Source organism: Pogona vitticeps, chromosome 4, assembly GCF_051106095.1.
Source record: "Pogona vitticeps strain Pit_001003342236 chromosome 4, PviZW2.1, whole genome shotgun sequence".
Lineage (NCBI taxonomy): Eukaryota > Metazoa > Chordata > Lepidosauria > Squamata > Agamidae > Pogona > Pogona vitticeps.
In genome coordinates, this window is record NC_135786.1 from 129,570,555 (window position 1) to 129,596,262 (window position 25,708).

Sequence of the window (25,708 nt, forward strand, 5' to 3'; positions counted from 1 at the left end):
ATCCTTAATAATGTGACCTGTTAAGCCCGAGTCTCCCATCCACCTACCCAGTGTTGTTTCTTGTGGTATGTACATTTGCAAATTAAGTTGTCTTAGAGCAAAACATCTCTTACACACAACTCCTCCCTGCCAAGAAAAATCCATTAACAACTGAAATAACAGCTGTTTCCATTACTTAAGTATTTAGTAAATAAATCCTTTGTTTCTTTTCAAACACTTAAAATAGGCAGCTGTATAACAAGGGAATAATCAAAAAGGTCCTAGGAGGTTTGTGAATCATAGTACTTATTATTCACGTTGGACACTCTTAACATTAAAAGTTTTCATGTCCATGGCCATTTCATTTTTCTGAAAATGAGTAAGGAAATGAGATGTCAGAAGCTTCGGGCATGAACCAGTGTTGATTCAGAAACCTAATATGAGATCCCACTTTTTATTGGTGTCTTCTTAAAGCCCCTTCTTGACATGGGATTATTTGGTTGTGCCTTGGTCTGTTAAGTTAGATATAGTATTGCCTCTGTAGCAGGAAGAAAGTATAGTCGCTGGATGTCAGGAGGTTCCCTCATCCACCTTGACTAGAATGGAACCCGGTTGCCTGCTCACTGGTGTTGTGCATGTGTGTGGGCCTAACTGCCCCAGAGCCCCAGTGCTCAGCACTTCTTAATGTGCTCAGGCACCATAGGTTTGTGTTGACAGGGGCTGTTGTTAGTGAACTGGCAAGGACGATTGTATGATAGTTAATACTGATTATCTGCAGATTGGTAATGCAAAGATGCAAGTGCTGCCTGGTTCCCCTTGAAAAGGTGGAATCAGGCTTACATTTTGCCTGCCTCAGCATTCTCTTAGCCTAGGTACAGGTTCTTGCATCAACTGTGTATAGGGGTTTTCCTTTTTTGTCTATGAAGTGGGCTCTTACTTGGATTGAATGTTTCTATGCATCAGTGTTCACTGTACAGTATCCAGAATCAGACCAGAGTATCTTTTCAGAAAGCGGAGTTTTAACATAAAATGATATAGACATTAGGCAGCAATTAAATTGCTACTGAGGAAAGGTGAGCAGATGGGAACTGACTGAATCTGACTGGAAGTGGGGGGGCAGATAATTGCTGCTGTAACCGAGACAGGCCAGTTGCATGAGAAGTAAGATACATAGGCAATGACAAGTGACCCCTAGTTTAGTTGAGGATACACAGCCTGGATTTTTCCCTGCAAGGTTCAGTGCGAAATCCAACTTCTGACCTTTCACTCCACAACTAGATTCCTAACTCACTGAACTATCCCGCAAGCCAAGTCTAACCACAACCTACTTCTTTAAAAAAGCATGTATCAAGATGGATTATCAGTAGAAGACTATTTTAGGATGTTACCCATAAATGTGGAACAGATTCAGGTATTTCCAGATCTCTAGTGGGTGATATTCGATGGCTAAGTTTTATTCAGCTTAGATGCCATTTTAACATAACTATAATACTTTCCCTAAAAGTTTATACAGAATATCAGTTTAGGTACAGTCTGCCTAAGTGAACTCCATGTGTTATTTGTTACACTTTCCCCAAATCTCTCTACCATTTCCCCTTTTTTCTAGGTTTTGTATCTACCTACATTATATTTCCATTGGATTTTGTTAATTGGCCTTTTGAGATATTTTCCAAAATGAAATGTTTTACACCTTTTCTGTAGTGAAACTGTTTCAGTCTCGCTGTGTTATGTAATACTTTGTATTCATTGTTATCCTGCAGCTTCTTCTCAGTGCTTCCAGATGAGGCTTTTTTTTTTTTTTTAGTTTAGTGTCCGCATTTCAATGTTGCCCTTTTGTAATGCTCCTCTGTTTGCCCACCTCTGTTTTCCTAAGGGACAGAATAGCTGCACAATTTCCTTTGCTTTTTAGTAATGGAACTCTTAATCTCGGAACACTCCCTAACTCAGGGCTCTTGACCTAGATGCACAATAGATACTTGTGAATGAGTGGAAGAGAGTACTGCCCCATGGGCAGTCACCAAATGTTTTGGTCCTAGGCTCACTGAGAGAATGCTTACTCCTCCCCTTAGGGAATTAACATTGCGAATTTCTGTCTCTGTGTTACCCTGTTTGGGGCCCTGTTGCATCAGGGAATGTTCAGCAGCACAGCATTTGTTCAAACAAGATGTACGCGGTGGCATATCTCTTATATTAGGTTCGTGTTTGGTCACTTTCTCAATACAGGCCAATGTAGGAAAACTTTCTACAGCTGGCACATCTGGATTTCACTTATATTTTCTGTATAATACATTTGAAGTTCCTTGATTTTTAAAAATTTTATATGATGGTCAGTATTGCTTCTATTTCACATTTACCCCATTCTTCTTTCAATTCTCCACGATAGCTTTAACAGTTCTGAAAACATAGTATATCTGCATGTTGTATTATTTTTAATTCTCATGTGCATTGTGGGTGAGGGAAGAGTAGTCAGTCACTGACACTTGATTGACTGTCCTTTATTGTGAGGTTTGGAGAAGAAACACAGACCTTGTATGAGAAAATAACTTTTTTCCCCAGTGGTTTTATGTTCTTCCCCCATTTAAAATCATGAGTATCCAAACCAGTTTAGGAATAACACTCGGAGTGGGAAAGTGGGCATCTTGTTTCTAAGGCAAACTTCACCACTCATGACAGTTGGCTTCCTTCTGAAAAGATACTCTGGATTCTCAGGGGAGACTTAATTATATGTATTGTTTTGTGCCGAATCCTGCTCATTTATATTCAGCTCAAAGGCAGCTGCTGAAGGTGTTCATACTGCATAAAATGTTTGTGGCTATTTGTGATGATTCAGCATGTTCAAAACTAAGCAGGGCAATTTCACCATTGAAATTGATAACGTGATAAGGTCATTGGCATTTTGCTGTTTCTCCAAGATATTAACTAACCTGCAATTTCCTCACATCTCTTGAGTTCTTGTTTTTCAAGTTATTGTCCACCAGGCCCATCTTCCAAAATCTAGAAATGTTTTGAGTATCTCCCTCTGCTCCCATTTTTGCATCCAGTTTTTTTTTTATGGTTCCTCAAAAGTGTCAGAGCATGTAATTTATTTGTGACAGGATGCTTCTCATATTGGGTATAAAGCTTTTAGTCAGTTGCTAGAAAACGGTCACCATTTAAAAAATGCTTCATAGAAGTGAGATGGGTGTTATTACTAGCGTGTCAAAAGTTTCAAAAGGGTTTGGATGCATATTTCATCAGTGCAGCCTCTTCCGTTAGTTGCAGGCTTGTGGGTGGGTGGCTTGTTTCCTGTGCTTCAGACCACAAGAAGTGGTGAATGTGTGCCTTACTGTGAAGTTGTTGGGCAAGATGGACTGAGTTGGTTCCACCCAGGCCAGACACATTTATGAGGAGAATGCCTCACTTCTCTCCCTTTCTCCCATAAGCCCTGTGCTTTAAAAACTTGAGCCCTCGTACATGACATTGTACAGGAATGTGGCATATTTGAACCAGCTGTAACTTTGGTTCCACTCTAGTCTCTTGCTCTAGAACCAATATTGGCTGGTAGTGCCACTGCTGGCTAGACGCCAGTTCCTCAGCACCATACTCCTGTAACACAGATATGGGTGTTGGAGTTTTCCTTCCCCAAGTTTATCAGTCTAAAAACAGATCTTGAAATGAAAAGTGCAGGAGCAGAATAGGAGGATATACAAAGGAATAAAGGAAGAAGAATTAGAAAATGTAAAAAGAAAAAGAATCTAGGTGGTCTCTAACTTCTATATAATTGCACATTTTAAGGGAAAGCATACAGTGGTGCCTTGACTTACGAACTTAATCCGTTTCAGAAGATGAGCGTAAGTCGAAGCACAATTTCCCATTGAAATGCAATTACAGTGGTGCCTCGCACAGCGAGGTTAATCCGTTCCGGATTAACCCTCGCTGTGTGAAAGCATCGCTGTACGGATCAAAAAAAGCCATTGGAACGCATTAAACAGTGTTTAATGCATTCCAAATGGTCAAAAACTCACCATACAGCGAAGCTTTTCCGGGTCCGGCAGCCATTTTTGCGCCCTCAGTAAGCGAGGGGAGGGCACAAAAACGCTGTGCGCGGCCATTTCGGCCTCAGCGAGACCGCGGATCAGCTGGTCGGCAGGTCCGAAATGGCCGCCGGAACAGCCGAAATGGCCGCACACAGCGTTTTCGCGCCCTCCCCTTGTTTACCGAGGACGCGAAAACGCTGTGCGCAGCCATTTCGCCTGTTCCGGTGGCCATTTCGGACCCGCCGACCAGCTGATTGTTGGGTTGCAAAGCGAAGGTTGGTAAGCGAACCGCTTACCTTCGCTCTGCGATTTTCGCCCTATGCGGGCACCGTTTTGCGATCGCATTTGCAATCGCAAAACCAGCCTCGTACAGCGGATTCATCGCTCTACGAGGCGCCCGTTGTGCGAGGCACCACTGTAATCTGTTCCGGCTGAAAGAAAAAAATCACAAAAAAATCACTGCAAGACCCAACGGAAATGTGATTAATCCCTTCCGGACGAGGGGGGGGGGGAGAAAAGCAAGCAGCGCATGCAAGACAGATTGGGAATGGAGAAAAAGCAAAGCAGAAAGCAACCAAAGCATGCAAGACAGATCAGAAATAGGGAAAAAGCAAAGCAAAAAGCAAGCAAACCATGCAAGGCAGATTGGGAATGAGGAAAAAGCAAAGCAAAAAGCAAGCAAAGCATGCAAGTCAGAGCGGAAATGGGGAAAAAAGCAAAGAAGAAAGCAAGCGAAGCGTGCAAGTCAGAGCAGAAATGAGGGGGGGAAAAGCAAGCGAAGCATGCAAGAAAAATTGGAAATGGGAAAAAGCAAAGCACCAACAAACAAAGAAATCCTCCAAGACCCATCGGAAATGGGGGGGGGAACTCCAAAAAGCAAGCAAAACCCCAAGACCCATCGGAAATGGGGAAAAAACCTCCAAAAAGTAAACTCCCCAAGACCTATTGGAAATGGGGGAAAAACAAACAACCCCCCAAGACCCATCGGAAATGGGGGGAAAATACCAAAAAACAAACAATCCCCCCAAGACCCATCACAGCACAGAAACATAACCCCCCAGCCCAAAACCCACCCAAAGCAGTTTTTTAGAAGCAAAAAGCAGCACCTTACCTTAACAGGCAGTCCAAAGTCGCCTCTGATCACACACTCTCTATCCTTGGGGCGAAAGAGCTACAAAGAAGCAGCCTCTTTGCCTACCAACGGTTAGCAATTTGAATTTCCCACTTTCCCCCCTTACCTTTTTCTGGTTGTAGCTCGAAGCTCTGACCACAAGTTGAAGCAAAATTTTGCGGCCGGGGCTGGTCGTAACTCAAAATGGTCATGAGTTGGGATGTTCGTAAGTCAAGGTACCACTGTTCTGTCTTCCAGGGCAAATAGGTGATACCTTTCTAAGTGAAAGGCTTCCAGTCTGAACCCTTTGTGTTCAGTGATGGGAGTCTGAGGGGAGTTTGAGAGGTCTTTTCTATCCAAAGGGAGTAGATTTTTCAGAGACAGGTGGATAGAGTGTGTATGTGGGATAGGCTTTGTAGAAAGGGAAACACCTTGACAACAGGAATTTGGCAGATGTGAATGACAGTGAGATGTGAAATTTTTGGAGGAAATACCTTGTTAAATGAGATGCCATTAGTGTGGATGAATTCTGTGTGACATGTAGGTTGGCTTCTCTTCTGATGGTGGCAAAAGTAAAAATAGTTACTTAAAAGAGACTGTAGTGCTGAAGTGCATTTTACTCCACAGGGAATTTCTCTCTTCAGGTCCAGATATATGCATCATGTGTACCGCCTGTTGCTCTATTCTGTGGGACAAACACTTGCTGACTGTGGAAGCACTTGCATATGTGGGAGTAGCTATAGAAAACTGATTTTCTTAAAATGCAAGGAATTAGTAATCCTCTAATTTAAAGGTACATCAGTGTGAGGCGACGAGCCACCTTGCCCAGGATCAGGAGAGTGTACCGTCTGCCTCTCAAGTAAAGGTAGAAGCACAAGAGATAGGAGTGATGGAAAAGTAATTAAGTAAACTAGGAATAAAAGAAGAGGCTGAAGGGGCACAAATCAGGCAGGAAAGGAGGAGGATAGGAAGGAGAGAGAAGGAGGGGAGGAGGCAGAAGCATGTCGGGGAAGAGAGGAGAAAGGAGAGAAAAAAAGAGCTAGTAGAGTTGATTGAGGAAGATCCTTGGACAGGAGAGTAGGTAGAGTTCAAGGTGCCTCATGAGTACGCTGAAAGGGAATGGAGGCAACAAAGGTATAGAAAGCCACCATACTGGGGGGAGACTGAGGAGCGAAAGCAAAGGAAGGAATATAGGGAATGGGTAAAGAGAGAAGAACAAAGGAGAGAGAGGTAAAAATGTATAGTGATTCCCGAGAAGTCCCATGGGCCCAGCCCCTTCAAACCCCGACAGCAAAAGATTTATTGCTCAACAAAGGGGGAACTGCAGGGAACTATGACATCCCATCTACAAATTTACCAAAGGCAAAGTAAATAAAAGGGAGGTAGATGGCAGGCAGCATGATCACAATCAGAAGTATCCTAGAAAGAAATAAAAAATATTTTACACAAATAATTATATGATCCATGATGTGCACAATACACATAAAGGTGAAAGAAGAATTAGTATAAAAGGCTTTGCTAGTGCTAATGAGAATGTTTGATTATCTGCAATGACTTAAAAGATGTTACATTGTTAAACAAGTTAGCTCCATCAAGTTCAGGCTCCAAAGTTAGGAAGTACCTTTAGTAGAACTAAAGTTGTAAGCTTGTCTGTTCTCTGGGGTTCTTAGTTGGCTAGATCCTATGCAAAAGGTGGTAGGGGAAGGAAAAGAAAAAGGTGGGCTTGAGCTTGTTGCCTCAAAAGTCTGCAGTTTGCAATAGTTTTAAGAATGCAGGAGGAGATTTCTAGACATAATTGGATTACGTTTATTAGATACAAAATAGGTTTGCAGGATTCACCAAAAGCTATTGAGAGAAAGAAGAAATAACATCTGTTTTTTTTTTAATTTTTAAAAATATTAAATTTGGTCCTGTCTTCAGGCCTGTTCACAATACATAGGTCTCTTGTGATGCAGAGAAAAGTAATAATGAAAGTTCATAACTAAAAATATTAACAAAACTGGATTTTAATGTCAGGAGAAGTCTCATTAAAGATTTCCAGTTTCTTGCTTAATACATTGCCTCGGATCTGTATATATGACAATGCTAATTGGTTTTTCATATTGGGAATATGTTGTTACTTGTATAAAAATGCATTTTGAGAACAGAAACCAGGAAGTCAAAAGGATGTGGTCATGACTAAGTGAATCCTAATCTACACGAGAGAGTGACATAATTTTTTGTTAAAAGGTAGTTCAAGACCTTAAAAACTGTTGACTCCTGCAGTTTACATTAGTATATACAAACAGCACTTGCTTGAGCTATTGCCGTGAATGTTCAAGTGACTTAATATCTTGTGCCAGCCATGAGTTCCTCTAGATCAGTGGTTCTTAACCTGGGCGATAATGCCCCCCAGGGGGCGATTTCATTTTTCAGGGGGGCGGTAGAACGAAAAGGGGCGGCGTGGGGGCGCTGGAGCAGAAGGGGGCGGTAGGGGGCGCTGGAGCAAGCCAAACCTGTGAAGATGGCTGCAGCCTTTTTACAATGTGCATGAATATATATTTTCCTCCTATCTTAATTTAGTTTCAGAGTTTTCGTCTTGAAATTTTTAGTTCCTGCATTTTATGCCCTTTTTATATTTCTTTTTGAGTCTTAAAATTCGCTTGCAACTAAATCATTAAATGTTACTTTTTGGGGGCATTTCATTTTCTTGGAATTGAATTTTGTTTTCAGGAGTCATTGGATTTAAGTGTCTTAAACAAACAAACAAACAAACAAACAAACAAACAAATAAATAAGATATAATAAGAAATAAGAGGGGGGCGATGATAACTTCCTCAATGGCTCAAGGGGGCGTTTCTTTCAAAAAGGTTAAGAACCACTGCTCTAGATTACAGTGATGGCAAACATTTTTTGAGCCCGACTGCCCAAAGTGGGGGGTGGGAGAAAAGAACACCAGCGGGGGCTGCGCTGTGCTGGCGGAACCGGAAGTGGTGGGGGAAGGGGCAATCCCGGGCATGGAGGTGCCTCGAGACCCCACTCCGGATCCTGGCCTGCCGCCCTGTTGAAGTGCCAACACCACAGCTGCAGCCGCCGCCTCAGGTTTGGCTGCGGCCGCAAAAGGACCGATCCGGCTGTGACAAACCCAGACCTACTGGGATATGTCACACAGTTACACTAAGCTGCCACCAACCATTCCCTTTAAGAAGTCACACAGACCAGGGATGGATTTTTAAACAATAAAAAGAATAAGGTTTATTTAAATACACACATGGAAAAATAAAACGATCAGGTGAATAAAATAAAGTAACATGGCTTATTCTCACTCATACAAGCATACAGTTTGGTTCACCCAGAACCCTTAACTTGAAGCACAGACCCTGAACCTATCAGTTCTGGCTAACCAACAGACACCTGAACCTATCAGGTTGGTACTCTGACACACAGTAGTACCCTGTCTGACACACAGACTCCCACAACAGCTTCTTCTTCCCAGCTGCTGCTTCGTCACCTCCCAGTGTCTCTCAGTATCTCTTAGCATCTCCTAAACTCTTCACACACACTCCACATATTTATACAGTACAGCCCCTCCTCCTGATGTCCCGCCTTCCACTCCCCATAGGATGGAACTTTCCCTCCAAACCCATGACAGACAGGTAACATCAGTGCTGCATGTAACACCTCCCCTCTTTATAAGTTGTTTTGTAGGGGGAAAGCTAACGTGCTTTTCACCAAAAAACAACCTAGGTAAAATACACAACAACAGTTATACATACCATATTACACTTACTCATACTTACATTCTAAGTTAAACCATAGCAAATAGGCATTTAAACATTTACCATATACATTACATCAATTTACCTTTATTCATACAAACCAAATTCTAAACCAGGTACATTTTACTTTTTGTCATCAATATATACACATAGTCCATGTTTCTTTCGCCGTCTTCATTCTTCAGGTCTTCTTGATAAGGCGTCAGCAACACAGTTCACTGACCCTCTGACCACCTTCACTTCAAAGTCATAGTCCTGTAGGTTTAAAGCCCACCTCATAAGTTTGCTATTGTGGGTTTTCATTGTCTTTAACCATTGCAATGGTGAATGGTCAGTACACAGAATAAAATGTCTTCCCCAGATGTAAGGCTTGGCCTTCTGGATCGCGTAGACTATGGCCAAACACTCCTTCTCCACGGTTGCCAAATGTCTCTCACCTTTTTGAAGTTTCCTACTCAGGTAGGACACTGGATGCTGGTCACCATTCTCATCCTCCTGGCACAGAACTGCTCCTACCCCGCTGTTAGACGCATCGGTGTAGATGATGAACTCTCGGTCGAAGTCTGGAGCACGCAGGACAGGATAGTTGATTAACGCCTCCTTCAACCTCTGGAACGCCGCCTCACAGTCGCTGGTCCACGGGATGCGGTCATCAGCCTTCTTCCTCGTCAGATCGGTCAGCGGAGCCGCAATCTCGCTAAACCTCGGGATGAACTTTCTGTAGTAGCCCACCAACCCAAGAAATGATTTGACTTTTTTCTTGGTGGTGGGTCTAGGCCAATCACGAACAGCTTCTATTTTGGCCTCCAGGGGTTTTATCATTCCTCCCCCTACCATGTGACCCAAGTATTTTATTTCTGGGCTACCCAGCTGACACTTGCTGGCCTTTACTGTTAGCCCTGCTGCACTTAACCTCTGCAGCACTAACTCCAGGTGTATCAGGTGATCTTCCCAGGTATTACTGAAGATCCCTATGTCGTCAATGTAGGCCACTGTAAAGTCACTGAGCCCTGCCAAGGTCTGGTCCATCAGCCTTTGGAATGTGGCTGGTGCATTTCTGAGACCAAAGCTCAGGACTCGAAACTCATAGAGACCAAAAGGGCTGCAAAAGGCAGTCTTTTCTTGATCCCTGGGATCAATTCTTAATTGCCAATATCCCTTTACCAGGTCCAATGATGAGATGAACCGACAACCCCCTATGGTTTCAATCAGGTTGTCTAGCCTGGGCATTGGGTAGGCATCAGGAGTGGTTACACGGTTTAATTTCCTGTAATCAACACAAAACCTAATGCTCCCATCAGGCTTGTCCACAAGGACTATCGGAGAGGACCAAGGACTAGAAGAGGGGACGATTATGTTCTCCCTCAGCATTTCGTCCAGCTCCTTCCGCACCTTGTCCCTATAGGGTCCCGTTACTCGGTATGGGGATACTGCTTGCGGGGGTGCATCCCCTGTGTGGATCCGATGCATCACTCCCTTCACTATCCCCGGCTTGTTGGAAAACACCTGTTGATATTTACTAAGCAGCATTTTTAGTTCTTGCTGCTGGTCTTGGGTGAGTGCAGGACTGATCTTTACCTCCTCTGGGTTGTATTTTACTTCCCCTCTACCCTCCCAGAAGGGTAATTCAGCTTCCTCACTCTCAGCTGCTTTTATCGCGAATAAAACCCTCTGTTCCCCTCTGTAGTAGGGTTTTAGGGCATTCACATGAACCACCCTCCTTGCTTGGTTCTCCTCCTGCTCTATAAGGTAGTTCAGGTCTGACATCTTGGAAATGACCCTATATGGTCCTGCCCATTTGAGCTGCAGTTTATTCTCTCTGCAGGGCCTAAGCCAAAGCACTTCCTCCCCTGGGTCAAAGTGCCTCTCTCTAGCTTTGTGGTCATACCATGTTTTCTGTCTGACCTTCTGAGCTTGCAGGTTTTCTGCTGCCAGCTCTAGATTTCTCTTTAGGTCATTCATCAAGGGGTCTATGTATGTCACAACGTCTTGTGGGTCATCCTGGGTGATTCTCTGCTGTGTTTTGTTCACCCCTAAGTGTGCAGCAAACATGTCAGAGTGCCCCCTTTGTAAGATCATGGGGCGATACTTTTCAGGTACCACCAGCTGACTTCTGATCCCATCTCCCCCTTTTGAGGTATTCCTCAGGGTCTCTCTATATAAAATCCCCTTTTCCTCCAGAAATCTCACTGGGGTTTCAGGTGTTAGCTGGGCGTCAGTCACCTGTTCAAAACACTTTTGGAGAGTGGCGTCTGCCTTTTGCTCCTGTCCAAATCTGCTGTCTGTGGTTAAGGTTTCCACCACAGCTTCTGAACTCCCCTCTGCTTCCGTCTCTGGCTCATCATTACCCCCCTGAACTGTCCCTGTGGTGGCTTGTGAGCGTGTAATCACTAGCACCCTTTTCACATGTTCAGCCAGGTCATTTCCCACGAGCACGGCTGCTGGCAGAGTCGATGAAATCCCTAGCCGCCAATCTCCCCTCCAGCCTTGAAAGTTGACAGGTACCTCTGCTACTGGCAGAGAGATTACCTGCCCCTCAATCCCTGCCACCTTTATGCTCTCATTTGGGATTATAAACTCCCGAGGAATAATATCTGGATGGCACAGGGTTACCTGGGAACAAGTGTCCCGCAGCCCCCTATACTGACGGTCAAGTATTCCCACGTCCACCCCGGCTGTCTCAAACAACTGAGAATCTGTTTTCACCAGCAAGCAGCGCTTTACCTCTATAAGAGGACCATTTTCCTCAGCCTGATCAGCAGAGGTAGCTGTTCCAGACTGAGTAGTCATGGCAACAGGCTCCCTCAGTGACACTGAGCCTTGCTCTTTCTGGACACAGAACACAGCTTTTGGCTTGGTCCCACTAGACTCCTGAGGCACCATTCCTTTTAGCTGCTTCAATTTCTCACACTCTGAGATTAGATGACCCTTTCCCTGACAGAAATAGCATTTTCTGGTGTATTTTGATTCTCTCTCATCTTGTTTTGGTTTTCCCTCCAAAATCTGAGGTCTTAGTTTCATGTCTGAGGGCTTCCCTTCACCATGGGCCCCTCCCCCTTGCTGGCTTTTCCCTGGTCCCTGAGAGTACTTGCTGTAGGTTTCTTTGGGTTTACCCACAGATTTCCCCTCACCCAAGGGCTTTCTTATTTGGGAAATAAAATCTGCGATCTCTGCGGCTGCTGCCACAGATTTCGGTTTCCTTTCCCTCACCTGGAATTTCAATTCCCCTTGCAGGACTGAATAGAACTGTTCCAGTGCTATCAAGTCTTTAAGCTGCTCATAGGTCTCTGTTCCCTCCTGCGATAGCCATTTCTCAAGCAGCCTCACCAATTGGGCCCCCACTTGGGTAAAAGTCTGTTCTGGTTTTTTTGTGAGGGACCTGAATCTTTGTCTCAGCTGCTCCGCATTTATCCCATGTCTGGCAAAGACCAGTTTTTTAAACTCTGCAAAATCTTTCATCAGTTCCTCAGGCATCTCGGCATAAACCTCAGCCAGGCTACCACTGATTAAAGACCGCATGATGGTCATCTTCTCAGTTTCCCTCACTGAGAAGTCCACAAACGCTCTTTCCACTAAGGAAAAGAACACCTCAGGACAATCTCCCTTGTGGTACACAGGGAATTTCTTCAGGTCAGCCTTAGACAGTTGGCCTCCCTCAGAATCCCTATTGTTATTATTGTTCTGGTTCATCAGTTCCAGTTTTCTTAATTCAAACGCCATTTTCTCTCTCTCCATTCTTTCTTCTCTCTCCATTCTCTCTCTCTCTCTCTCTAATTCAAACGCCATTTTCTCTCTCTCTAATCTTTCCTCCATTTCCCTCACCCTCAGTTCATGCTGTTGGGCTAGGATCAATTTTCTAAGTTCTGGGTTCTGCTCTCCTGTGCTGTCACCTTGCACTGAGCCAAATTCATCCTCAGAACCTTGGTCAATCTGGGGGTCTTTCACTTCACTCATGTCTGCTACTTGGCTTCGAGTCAAGGGCATAATCCCCCCTCAGAACAGGCTGCTTTAAAAGTCAAGCCTCAAAATAAAACGACCACTTTTTTCCTTCTTGCCTCAGAACCAGCTCTCCCTAGAGATTGCTGCTGTTCTTCAGCACTAACTTGCAACAGTATCGAGTCAGAGCCTACCCCCCTCTGCTGGGCCTCTCAGCTGGCAAGCTAGATCACTGTTACTACGCAGTTTTGCCTCAGCTTTTTCCCGCCAAAACCAGGCTGCCTCAGAGCACCTTAATCTAAGTCTCCCCAGTTGGCACGTTCTTCTACTAGCGCACCTCCCCGTGAGGTACACCTAGAAGATTACCTACGCGCCTCAGACTGTCCCTGACTAGACCACCCTTGCTCTGGGCACACCCGCCAAGGCTTTGCTGGACCACCGGACAACTGGACCAGTCGTATCCCACACGCTGGACACCAATCAATGTGACAAACCCAGACCTACTGGGATATGTCACACAGTTACACTAAGCTGCCACCAACCATTCCCTTTAAGAAGTCACACAGACCAGGGATGGATTTTTAAACAATAAAAAGAATAAGGTTTATTTAAATACACACATGGAAAAATAAAACGATCAGGTGAATAAAATAAAGTAACGTGGCTTATTCTCACTCATACAAGCATACAGTTTGGTTCACCCAGAACCCTTAACTTGAAGCACAGACCCTGAACCTATCAGTTCTGGCTAACCAACAGACACCTGAACCTATCAGGTTGGTACTCTGACACACAGTAGTACCCTGTCTGACACACAGACTCCCACAACAGCTTCTTCTTCCCAGCTGCTGCTTCGTCACCTCCCAGTGTCTCTCAGTATCTCTTAGCATCTCCTAAACTCTTCACACACACTCCACATATTTATACAGTACAGCCCCTCCTCCTGATGTCCCGCCTTCCACTCCCCATAGGATGGAACTTTCCCTCCAAACCCATGACAGACAGGTAACATCAGTGCTGCATGTAACACCGGCGACTTATGGCTCGCGTGCCCGCAGCTGTGGCACGCGTGCCATATGTTTGCCATCCCTGCTGTAGAATAATGCAGGCTATAAGGAGGTCCCTGGACAGTGCAGTTTGTTGATGGCCACATGGAGTTACACTCGCAGTAGGAAAGGAATGGTAAATAACTTCTGGGTATGCTCTGCGTGGAAAACTCTGAAAAGGGTGGCCGTAATCAGAAATGACCTGAGGGCAGATGAAGATGATGATGATCTCCAGTTCCTCTTCACTCCTTTTCTGCCTTTTTTTTGCTAAGTAATACCATATTAAGCATTCCTTCACTACTGAACCCTGCTCCATCCTCATGGGACTGTTTTCTTTCAGAGTTTTACCCCTTGGATTTATTTTGATTGTAGTTTTCTGATGCAGGCGTATGTCTTTTTCCATTAGCCCCATTATGGCTGCACTTCAGTTGGCACTCTCTGTTAGAGGGAATAGAAAATGCACTTCTTTCTATTATCTCTAAGAAAGCATTTAGACTTCTAATAAGGTTTAAATTTATCTATTCAGTATCTGTGTCTTAAGATATAGTTTGCACCAGGCATGTATAGAGCCTGTACAGTACTTATAGACCTTCAAAGCCACAGGTGCTGGTCCAATGAAAAATCCCAATATATAGTTTTACTCTGTTCTCAGTGTTTCACACTGGATGGAAGTACCTTAGAACTAAGCAAGAATAATTGGATGGGAAGAATACTGGAAAATGAATGTTTTAAACTGTTGAGCTCATCAGAAGCCCTATGTGTTGGTTAGAGCAGGGGTCCTCAACCCCAAGTCTGCGGCCTTGTGCCGGTCTGTGGCCCTGGCAGGACTGGGCCGCGGAGACAGATCTCCTGTCCCTCCCACACGCATTCCCCCCATTCCCGTCGACCCGCATGCATGGCCTGCCCACCTGCACAAGTGCTCCCCACCCATCCGTGCACCCTGCCAACCCATGCATGCATGAGCGTTTGCCCTGCCCACGCATGAGCGCAGGGGGTGCCCCCCACACATGGACCCCCACCACCCAACCGGTCCACGGTTAAGAAAGAGTTGGGGACCACTAGCTAAGGCCCACAACTAAAGTTATATAACATAAATCCATCAATCCTTATGGTTGTTCTGGGTTTTTTGGGCTCTTTGGCCGTGTTCTGAAGGTTGTTCTTCCTGACGTTTCGCTGGTCTCTGTGGCCGGCATCTTCAGAGGACAGCAACCATTAGATCCCGGCCGTGAAAGCCTTCACGAATATATCATTAATCCTTAGTTCGCTTTTACAGATTTACTGCTATGTTGATTTCTACTTCATCTTTTCCTGTGAATGTTTGTGGCAAATGGGGGAAGGAGTTGTAAACAAAGCTTTATGAGCATGGCATTGGATGAAGTCGCAGTATGAATATGAGGGTATGTTCTTGTGTATGCAACATAAAGCTGGACATACACTGTACTGTGAATGCAGTCTGTGGTTAGGTTCTTGAACAGTTAGTAAATACATTAATATAAATAGATAAATTGGAAAAATAAAGAACAATTTTGAGTTAATCAAGGAACAGTTACTTCTGTAAATTTTGAAATCAGAAGTTAGAATGTCTCGTGCCTTCTTTACACCAGAGTTGGGCTTTTTAGTTGATAATGTAAAATACTGTCAGTTACAGTGATGCCTCGCAAGATAAAAATAATTCGTTCCGCGAGTCATTTTGTATTGCAAAAATTTCGTCTTTTGAAGTGCAGTTTCCCATAGGAATGCACTGAAATTTAATAAATGTGTTCCTATTTGTCTTGTGAAGCACAGCCATAGAAAAATTTGTCTTGCAAGTCACCAAAAAAAATTGTAAAACACTTTCATCTTGCGAGTTTTTTGTTGTGTGAGGCATTCGTCTCACTGTATTGTAAAAGCTCTTTCACTCTGATATGTTGAACTCCACTCCTAAATTGTCAGTGTTCCTGGAAGAGAGGAAAGATAGTCCTCAGCAAGGTGTACATGCTTCAATGAGTCCTGGTGGTTGGGAAACTATCACTTGTGTTGTCCTTGTCCTTCCCTCCCCTCCTGCAGTATGATCCTGCCTCCCCCCCCCCCGCGTCTTCCTGTTTGGCTTGCAAGGGCTTGGGCACACCCATAGCCGTTCACAGTTTCTGTGCCACAGGTCCAGTCAATGACTTCTACTTGGCAGAAAGGAGAGCAGTAGCTCATTATGGGAGGAGACTTTGACCAAGTTGCTTAGAGATGGGAAAACAGTATTTCTTCATCATTAGAGAACTATTTCTCAAACTAGGGCCAACGCCCTACCTAAATATTTTGGCCTGGAGATTACAGGAACCATGCATTCATTTATATATGCAAAAAAGATTTTAATAAAGTTTCATACTCCTTCATCCTAAGAAGGGCCTCCAAAGTGGATTATAAGACAGTGTAATTTTTAAAGTAATGAACAGCCCTAATTGTTCGTGGATTGAGAAGGGAATATTCAGCGCCTCCTGTACTTAGACTTTTCAGGAGCTACGTAAAAAGCACATAGGAATGATTCTAGGTTTTATGGCAGTAGGAGAGAAGATTCTACACGATATACAGAGTATTAGAAACCCCCAGTTCTGTGTGATATCAACCATCTGCAAAATTCAGATGCCATTTTAAGTTTGGTTACCCATTGTGATGGCTTTAACAGTCTAGAAGTACAGCATATAGAGTAATGGAGTAAGAATCGGGAGACCTAGATCTGAATCTCTACTCAGCCTTGAAAAGTCGCTTGGTAGAAGAGCAGAACTGGTAAAACCACTGCTTAAATGACTCACTTTAGAAGCCCTGTTAGATTCACTGTAAGTTGCTTCCAGCTAGATGACACATAGCATATTTTAAGTTGACTGATTAATTGACTTTGTGCTGTCAAGTCAGTTCCAACTGAGGGCAGTCCTTGCTCTGATTTCCTAGATGTAACATACTCAGAAATGGGTTACCAGTCCCTTCTGAGCACTCTAAGACTGTATAGCTTGCCCATGGCTGCACAAGCTGGCTCTTGGGGAGGCACAATGGGGAATTAAACTTCCCCTCTAGCTCTGCAGCCAGATACCAAGTTCACTGATTATCTGGCTATATTCTATTTTTTCCCATGTGGGAACTCTGTACCAGTCATTCTCAACAGGGGCCAAATGTCTCCGGGGGAGGGGGCTGGCATATTTGAAGAGGGGGCACAGACTGGAAACAATTCTTTACACACAACCTTATAAGATTTGTTATGCAGCTTACTCAATTCTGATTTGGCCTATATTTCTTTCATGGTATATTTCTGTATTTATGGCTGTGTAAAAAAAAAAGGTTCAGAATAGCTACCCTAGGCAGCAATCCTAACTAGACTTTAAACATACTTACAGCTGGTTAACCTTAGAAGAGCTGATGTATCTAACAGCCTGAAAGTGTAGGGTTCCAGTCACTGTGCACATTGAACATAAAGTTTTGAAGAGGAGCTTGGATATGTGCTCAGCTCCTCTGGTTAGAAACTCTTCTTTGGAAGAGTACATGATCATAAAGGTTCTGTAAAAATATTCAGCTGAATGAACATGCAACCTACTCTTCAAACTTCCATGATGGCTGATATCTTGTTGTGTGTTTAGTCGTGTCCGACTCTTCGTGACCCCATGGACCAGAGCACGCCAGGCCCTCCTGTCTTCTACTGCCTCCCGGAGTTGTGTCAGGTTCATGTTGGTTGCTTCGCAGACACTGTCCAGCCATCTCATCCTCGGTCGTCCCCTTCTCCTCTTGCCATCACACCTTCCTAACATCAAGGTTTTTTCCAAGGACTCTTTTCTTCTCATGAGATGGCCAAAGTACTGGAGCCTCAGCTTCAGGATCTGTCCTTCAAGTGAGCATTCAGGGTTGATTTCCTTTAGAACTGATAGGTTTGTTCTCCTTGCAGTCCAGGGGATTCTCAAGAGTCTCCTCCAGCACCACAATTCAAAGGCATCAATTCTTCGGCGGTCTGCTTTCTTTATGGTCCAGCTCTCACTTCCATACATCACGACAGGAAAAACCATAGCTTTGACTATTCGGACTTTTGTTGGCAAGGTGATGTCTCTGCTTTTCAAGATGCTGTCAAGATTTGTCATCGCTTTCCTCCCAAGAAGAAGGCGCCTTTTAATTTCAGGGCTGCTGTCTCCATCTGCAGTGATCATGGAGCCCAGGAAGATAAAATTTGACACTGCCTCCATATCTTCCCCTTCAATTTCCCAGGAGGTGATGGGACCAGTGGCCATGATCTTAGTTTTTTTGATGTTGAGTTTCAGACCGTTTTTTGCACTCTCCTCTTTCACCCTCATTACAAGGTTCTTTAATTCCTCCTCACTTTCTGCCATCAGAGTGGTATCATCTGCATATCGGAGGTTGTTGATATTTCTTCCGGCAATCTTAATTCCGGCTTGGGTTTCTTCCAGTCCAGCCTTCCGCATGATGTATTCTGCATATAAGTTAAATAAGCTGGGGGACAATATACAGCCTTGCCGTACTCCTTTCCCAATTTTGAACCACTCAGTTGTTCCATGACCAGTTCTAACTGTTGCTTCCTGTCCCACATATAGGTTTCTCAGGAGACAGATAAAGTGGTCAGGCACTCCCATTTCTTTAAGAACTTGCCATAGTTTGCTGTGGTCCACACAGTCAAAGGCTTTCGCATAGTCGATGAAGCAGAAGTAGATATTTTTCTGGAACTCTCTGGCTTTCTCCATAATCCAGCGCAAGTTAGCAATTTGGTCTCGAGTTCCTCTGCCTCTTCGGAATCCAGCTTGTACTTCTGGGAGTTCTCGGTCCAGATACTGCTGAAGCCTACCTTGTAGGATTTTGAGCATAACCTTGCTAGCGTGCGAAATGAGTGCAATTGTACGGTAGTTGGAGCATTCTTTGGTACTGCCTTTCTTTGGGATTGGGATGTAGACTGATCTTTTCCAATCCTCTGGCCACTGTTGAGTTTTCCAAACTTGCTGGCATATTGAATGTAGCACCTTAACAGCATCATCTTTCAAGATTTTAAATAGTTCAACTGGAATGCCATCACCTCCACTGGCCTTGTTGTTAGCCAGGCTTTCTAAGGCCCACTTGACTTCGCTCTCCAGGATGTCTGGCTCAAGGTCAGCAACTACATTGTCTGGGTTGTCCGGGATATCCAAATCTTTCTGATATAATTCCTCTGTGTATTCTTGCCACCTCTTCTTGACGTCTTCTGCTTCTGTTAGGTCCCTTCCATTTTTGTCTTTTATCATGTTCATCTTTGCGCAAAATGTTCCTCTAATATGTCCAATTTTCCTGAACAGATCTCTGGTCTTTCCTTTTCTGTTATCTTCCTCTATTTCTTTGCATTGTTCATTTAAGAAGGCCCTCTTGTCTCTCCTTGCTATTCTTTGGAAGTCTGCATTCAAGTTTCTGTAGCTTTCCCTATCTCCCTTGCATTTTGCTTCCCTTCTCCTCTCTGCTATTTCTAAGGCCTCGTTGGACAGCCACTTTGCTTTCTTGCATTTCCTTTTCTTTGGGATGGTTTTCGTTGCTGCCTCCTGGACAATGTTACGAGCCTCTATCCAAAGTTCTTCAGGCACTCTGTCCACCAAATCTAGTTCCTTAAATCTGTTCTTTACTTCCACTGTGTATTCATAAGGGATTTGGTTTAGATTATACCTGAGTGGCCCAGTGGTTTTTCCTAATCTCTTCAGTCTAAGCTTGAATTTTGCTATGAGAAGCTGATGATCAGAACCGCAGTCAGCTCCAGGTCTTGTTTTTGCTGACTGTATAGAGCTTCTCCATCTTTGGCTGCAGAGAATATAATCAATCTGATTTCGATATTGCCCATCTGGTGATTTCCATGTATAGAGTCGCCTCTTGTGTTGTTGGAAAAGAGTGTTTGTGATGACCAGCTTGTTCTCTTGACAAAACTCTATTAGCCTTTGTCCTGCTTCGTTCTGAACTCCAAGGCCAAACTTCCCTGTTGTTCCTTTTATCTCTTGGCTCCCTACTTTAGCATTCCAGTCCCCTAGAATGAGAAGAACATCTTTCTTTGGTGTCAGTTCTAGAAGGTGTTGTAAATCTTCATAGAATTGTTCAATTTCAGTCTCCTCAGCAATGCTGGTTGGTGCATAAACTTGGATTATTGTGATGTTGAATGGTCTGCCTTGGATTCGTATTGACATCATTCTATCATTTTTGAGATTGTATCCCATTACAGCTTTTCCCACTCTTTTGTTGACTATGAGGGCTACTCCATTCCTTCTACGGGATTCTTGCCCACAATAGTAGATATGATAATCATCTGAGCTGAATTCGCCCATTCCTGTCCATTTTAGTTCACTGATGCCCAGGATGTCGATGTTTATTCTTGCCATCTCCTGTTTGACCACCTCCAGCTTCCCAACGTTCATAGATCTTACATTCCAGGTTCCTATGCAGTATTTTTCTTTGCAGCATTGGATTTTTCTTTCACTTCCAGGCACGTCCACAGCTGAGCGTCCTTTCGGCTTTGGCCCAACCACTTCATTAGCTCTGGAGCTACTTGTACTTGTCCTCCACTCTTCCTCAGTAGCATGTTGGACGCCTTCCGACCTGAGGGGCCCATCTTCCAGCGTCATATCTTTTAGCCTTTTGTTTCTGATCATGGGGCGTTCTTGGCAAAGATACTGGAGTGGCTTGCCATTTCCTACTCCAGGTGGATTGCATTTAGTCGGAACTCTCCACTATGTCCTGTCCGTCTTGGGTGTCCCTGCACGGCATAGCCCATAGCTTCTCTGAGTTACTCAAGCCCCTTCGCCACGACAAGGCAGCAATCCATGAAGGAGGATATCTTGTTAGATGATTTTAATATTAGGGTTTGGGGCATCATGGCAGAGAGACAGGCATGTTAATGTGTTTCAGGGTATTGATCAAAGTAAAGAGAAAAAAGTGATAGAGGTGTAGGGCAGGGCAGGGGTCCCCAACCCCCAGTCTGCGGCCTGGCCTTGGCCAGAACGGGCCGTGGAGATGGATCTTCCATCCTCCCACATGCCCACCCGCACAGCCCCTCCGCAAGTGCATGTGAGTGCGCGCGTGAGCCCCACAAGCACCCCCCTCGTGCATGCGTACAAGTATGTGAGCACGCCACATGAGCGCCCCCGCCCCTTTGCACATGCTACACGAGCACCTTTGTGCATACATGAGTGTCTGTGTGAGCTAGCGCTCCTACCCCTTCATGCATGCACATGAACACAGGAGGTGCCCCCGCTCCCCCGCACACAGACCCCCATCCTCCCCCAAACCATTCTGCCGTGTCAAAAAGGTTGGGAACCACTAGTTAGGGCAGGGTTCCCCAACCTCCAGTCTGTGACCTGGTGCTGGTCTGTGGGCTTCTTGAACTGGGCCATGGTCATGGATGTCTGCCCCCCATGCATACACGATGGGTGTGTCACACTTGCGGGTGAGTATGTCACACTTGTCGAGGGATGTGTCACGCTCGTGGGGTGGGTGTGTCACGCTTGCGGCATGTGCACGAGCTCACATGCCCCTCTGCATGCGCAACACGCCCGCCCGTTAGTGTGACACACCCACCTGCAAGCGCAGTGGTGCCGCTGCTCCCCTGTGCACGGAGCTCACACTGCCCCAACCAGTCCGGGTTCTGAAAAAGGTTGGGGACCACTGGCGTAGGGGATAGAGTGATGGACTAAGACTCAGGAGGCCCTGGTTTGATTCCTTGCTCAGCTATGGAAACTCACAGTGTGTTGGAACTGGTAGAGATGCTCCTCAAATATCTCACTTATCTTGAATGACTTGTGAGGGTTGCTGCAATTTGGTTCCAACTAGATGGCACATAACATAAGAGAAAAAAGGGAGCTGGGGACACAGGACAAAATGTTGCTCCACGGAAGCTCACAGTGAAATAAACCTGTTAGCCTTAAGGCACAACAATATTTTGTTCATTGCACCCCCTCCCCCTTTACTGTATATTTTGCTACTGTAGTCACTAGTCAGATTGTACTGTATAAGTTTTGTTCTGGAATGCTGTGGTGTATGTAGATTGCTGCCAAGATAAGCACAACTGAATGTCATTTTAGCTTCTTGGATTTATGCTTTTGAATGTTAAGTTTGCATAAATGTTTGGTCAGGTATCAAGTCATACTTTGTTGCAGTGTACATGATGGCTTTGTTGAAATGTCTTTATCAAGCATAGTAGGTGTGTTGTATGCACATTTAAAACTGCTTGTTGCATGAAGTGAACATTATTCATAATCTTTTCTCCCCAGTCTGCCTAATTAAGCTTCTTAGCTATTTCCTAAGCTGCAGATGACTTTGGAAATATGAAGCTCCACTAGAAGAATAGCATGTAGAGCAAATATGAGTTTTGAAGCTGGCTGGTATAAGCATGTAGTATAGTATCTTGTGTGGTTTGCCGCAGTGACTTTACCATCTCTCCTGACAATTATGTTTGTCATAAATGATTACCATATGAAGTTGTTTTAGTAATTTCTGTAGATTTAAAAAGTTTTTAAACAAGCTGGAATGTGTGCTGACTTATACTGTATTATAGAGGAAATCTAGCATAGTTTCTTAAATGCATGGTTCAATGGATGCTTTAGGACACATGGAGTACAACCTGCACTCAAAGCTAATTCTGCAATCCCTTAAACTATGATGGCTTTTTAAAAAGACATTGTTTCTTCCTGTTCATGATAGCTTGAGAAGGGAAGCATGCTGAGGTGTGTTTGTGTCCCCTTTTACGATGCCTAGATCACAACTCTGAAGAGCTGCCCTCGGCTTATTATAAGGAGGTTGTGCATGTTGATGCAGAGGATGATTCTTTTCTTTTTGTGTTTTGTTTTATTTTATTTTTTGTGAGGCATGCTGCCCTCGGCTTATTATAAGGAGGTTGTGCATGTTGATGCAGAGGATGATTCTTTTCTTTTTGTGTTTTGTTTTATTTTATTTTTTGTGAGGCAATGTTAAACTAAGATGGAAAAATTGAGAAGGGAAGCAGACCGAGGAAATTGCAGGGAGTGTTGTGTGGAAAGAGAACCTGCCAACCACTTTCCTTCCAGAATTAATCCAACATAACTTTTAAGATGCGAGAGTGGTTACAGTAAGAGGTTACACAGCCCAGAGATAGTTGCACAGTAGCAAGGCCTGAGATGAGAAATAGATGTCACCTGTCTTTGCAAAATTTTCTTTGCTGTGAATTTAAAGGCAGTGGTCAAGTCCTTTTGCATAGTTACACCAATGTAGAAGTGTACATCACAGAGCTGTTAGGACAACCTTGAGGTTAGCTATGTTCCAGGGTTGAACAATTCCTTGTATGAAAGTACCTTGTTAGATCAGTTACTGACATGGTTCCTGATGATATGCAGATGTATGTATATAGGTCCTCACCGACCAGATAGGCGGGGTATAAATTAAATAAAAAAAAAATATGTACTTGGTAATGATCTGCATGGCTACAGTAAATCCAAAGGAATTAGTGACAATTTCAGGGCACATCCTATAGTGTGGTACAATATTGCCACCAGTCCTAAGGATTTTTTTGTAATAGGAAACATGTTTGCAAATAAAATTTATATCAAACTGTGGACTTTTTATTGATATATTTTGCCCTTTATTGTTTTGCTGAATTTTTGGTTGCCAGTTTTCAAATGATGATTAGGATCCTTATGGGAAGCATTGCTAAATTTCATATTTAAGGCACAATTGAGAGGCCACAGCTGGCAATACCTTTGCAAAAACCAACCAAAATCTCACAAAATAATAAGCAAAGTTTGGGTTCTTCTGAACTCATTAGGCAGAATGTTATGTAAAATATAGGGTATGGAGTGTGGGGGAGGGGAAATAGCAGGGAATATGAGGGTACAGGATGTAGTTACAACGTCTGTATTTAGTCACAATTTTAAAATGAAGTGTGGGAGGAAATTACATATTTAATTGGATTAAGCTCTGCTAGGTTCTATATATTTCAGGTTCTGCCTAGAATTGTTAGGATAGGGACAGACATGGTGGCTGATATTTTTTAATATATAAAATCAGTTTGCATACTATGAAAAATGCCAATTATGAATAATATCAGCATAGCTATTAGAAATTTATAAATTACGTGAAGTGTTATGCAAAAATGTTAGAAAACCACAAAAGTTTTAAAAGAAGGAAGTGTAGACGCAGACAGTTATTACTTCCCCTTGCCACCCAAGAGGTTTAATTTTATTGCAGTGGTTCACAGCTCTTTTTCACCCTGCACACCACATGTTGATGCTGCCTTGGGGATCATGAGTCACATGTCTGCATACCCACATATCCCCATGATATTCTTTCCTAATGGAAGTAGAAAGCCTTCTCTTCCCACTGTTTTAAAGGTTGGTGCCAGCATTCACCAGGAAAGAGAGTGTGCTTTGTATGAGGGTTTGTGAGGATTAAGCCTATACTATATAAGATTTGCTATTTCCTCACTGGTAGTCTTGAGGGCTGCAGTTCATACATCCACTCCCTATTCTGACATGAGAAAGAGTCTGGAAAAGAGAGGTTGCTGCTATCTGTAATGCATACGGCTAGCCACTAATTTATTAAGATAACAAAAAAAGTGAAAGCAATTAGGAGTACCTCTGTTAAAGCTCCTTATCTAAACACAAGATGTTAATTACTGTACTTTTGAAATCTATTTCTTCATCCTCTTAATGCCTATTATATTACATGTTAATAGATTTGTGCTTCTTACACATTTTGATACTCCACAAATTCCTGTAGGATCACTGTAGGAGTGTTCCGCAAATCTTGTCATCTTGTTGCTGAGAAACTCCTCAGTAGTAGTGCTGAATAGTAGTTCATTTCTTTTTACCAGGCCTTAATTGAGTTCTTGGACAACTAGCTTGTCCCTGCTTTCCAAGCTGGCTGTGTTCCACATTCCTGACCTCCTTCAGTATGCTGCTGCTTCTTTCAAACTCAACATTCCCTTCTTTTCTTTTCTTCTTGCTCTCCTATTGGTCTAGGCAGAGCTTCCAGTTCATTGCTTAGACTTGGGTATTACTGTCTGCTGCTCCTTACCACCAGTTGTGAATATGGTACTGCAGTTCTCATACACTTTTACTACCGGAGGTTCCTCTACACAAATGACAACTACTCCAAAGCCCCTACACTAAGTTCGGGTACCTGTTGAAATTTATAAACAGGGACTCCTCTTGGGTTATCCCTGTCTCCCTTTTATCTTGCTGTTGTAACTGCCAAAGTGAGGGCTTACTTCAGCCTCCCTTTCAAAAGTAAGATTGTTTTTGATGAAACACAGCTTTGTTTACTTTGTTGGCATTCTACACACTAGGTACCGCACTGACCAGAGGTGCATAAGAGATTTATATGAAAGCCCCTATAAATGATTTTTTAAAAAAGATTGGTGAATGGAGGAATAATACAAATACCAGAACAAGCTTTCAGATTGTCAGTTTCTTCATCATGAAACTGTATCCTTTTCTTTTTTCCTTTGTTTTAAAGACAGCTACTTCACGTACACACATTTATTTAGTCTCTTATCGTATGGATTTTCCTCACAAAATTAGACTACACTACAATACATGCACCTCATTCTTACTCTTTCGATCTCTCTCAGATTAATTTCCTAATAACTTCACACACATATTTCTTACATGCAGGCAGAATCCTTTCAGCCAGGACCCGTACAGACCAATCTTCTTGCAGTCCCATTCATAAACATTATTTTACAGTTCCTACTTGCTGTAGGAGTCACCCCTGGCATACATCCCACAAACAGCTGTCAGTTAACTCAGACAGCTGTCACTAAGGCAAATACAAACCTACAAACAAAACAAAGTGGATAGAGTGGCAGATTAGGATTCATTAGACCTGGGTTTGAATCATGGGGGCACTGGAACTCGTAAAACCATT

At 43.6% G+C, this 25,708-nt stretch overlaps 1 protein-coding gene and 1 long non-coding RNA gene across 2 annotated transcripts in view; both read left to right on the forward strand.

Moving 5' to 3' along the window:
• DIAPH1 (diaphanous related formin 1) overlaps nucleotides 1-25,708 on the forward strand; it is a 133,818-nt gene that overhangs the window by 22,272 nt on the left and 85,838 nt on the right. The gene's annotated exons all lie outside the window — the stretch shown is intronic.
• LOC144588931 (uncharacterized) lies at nucleotides 21,407-24,120 on the forward strand. The gene is made up of 2 exons (XR_013544696.1): nucleotides 21,407-22,605; nucleotides 22,703-24,120. It is a non-coding gene; the product is annotated as an uncharacterized LOC144588931 (long non-coding RNA).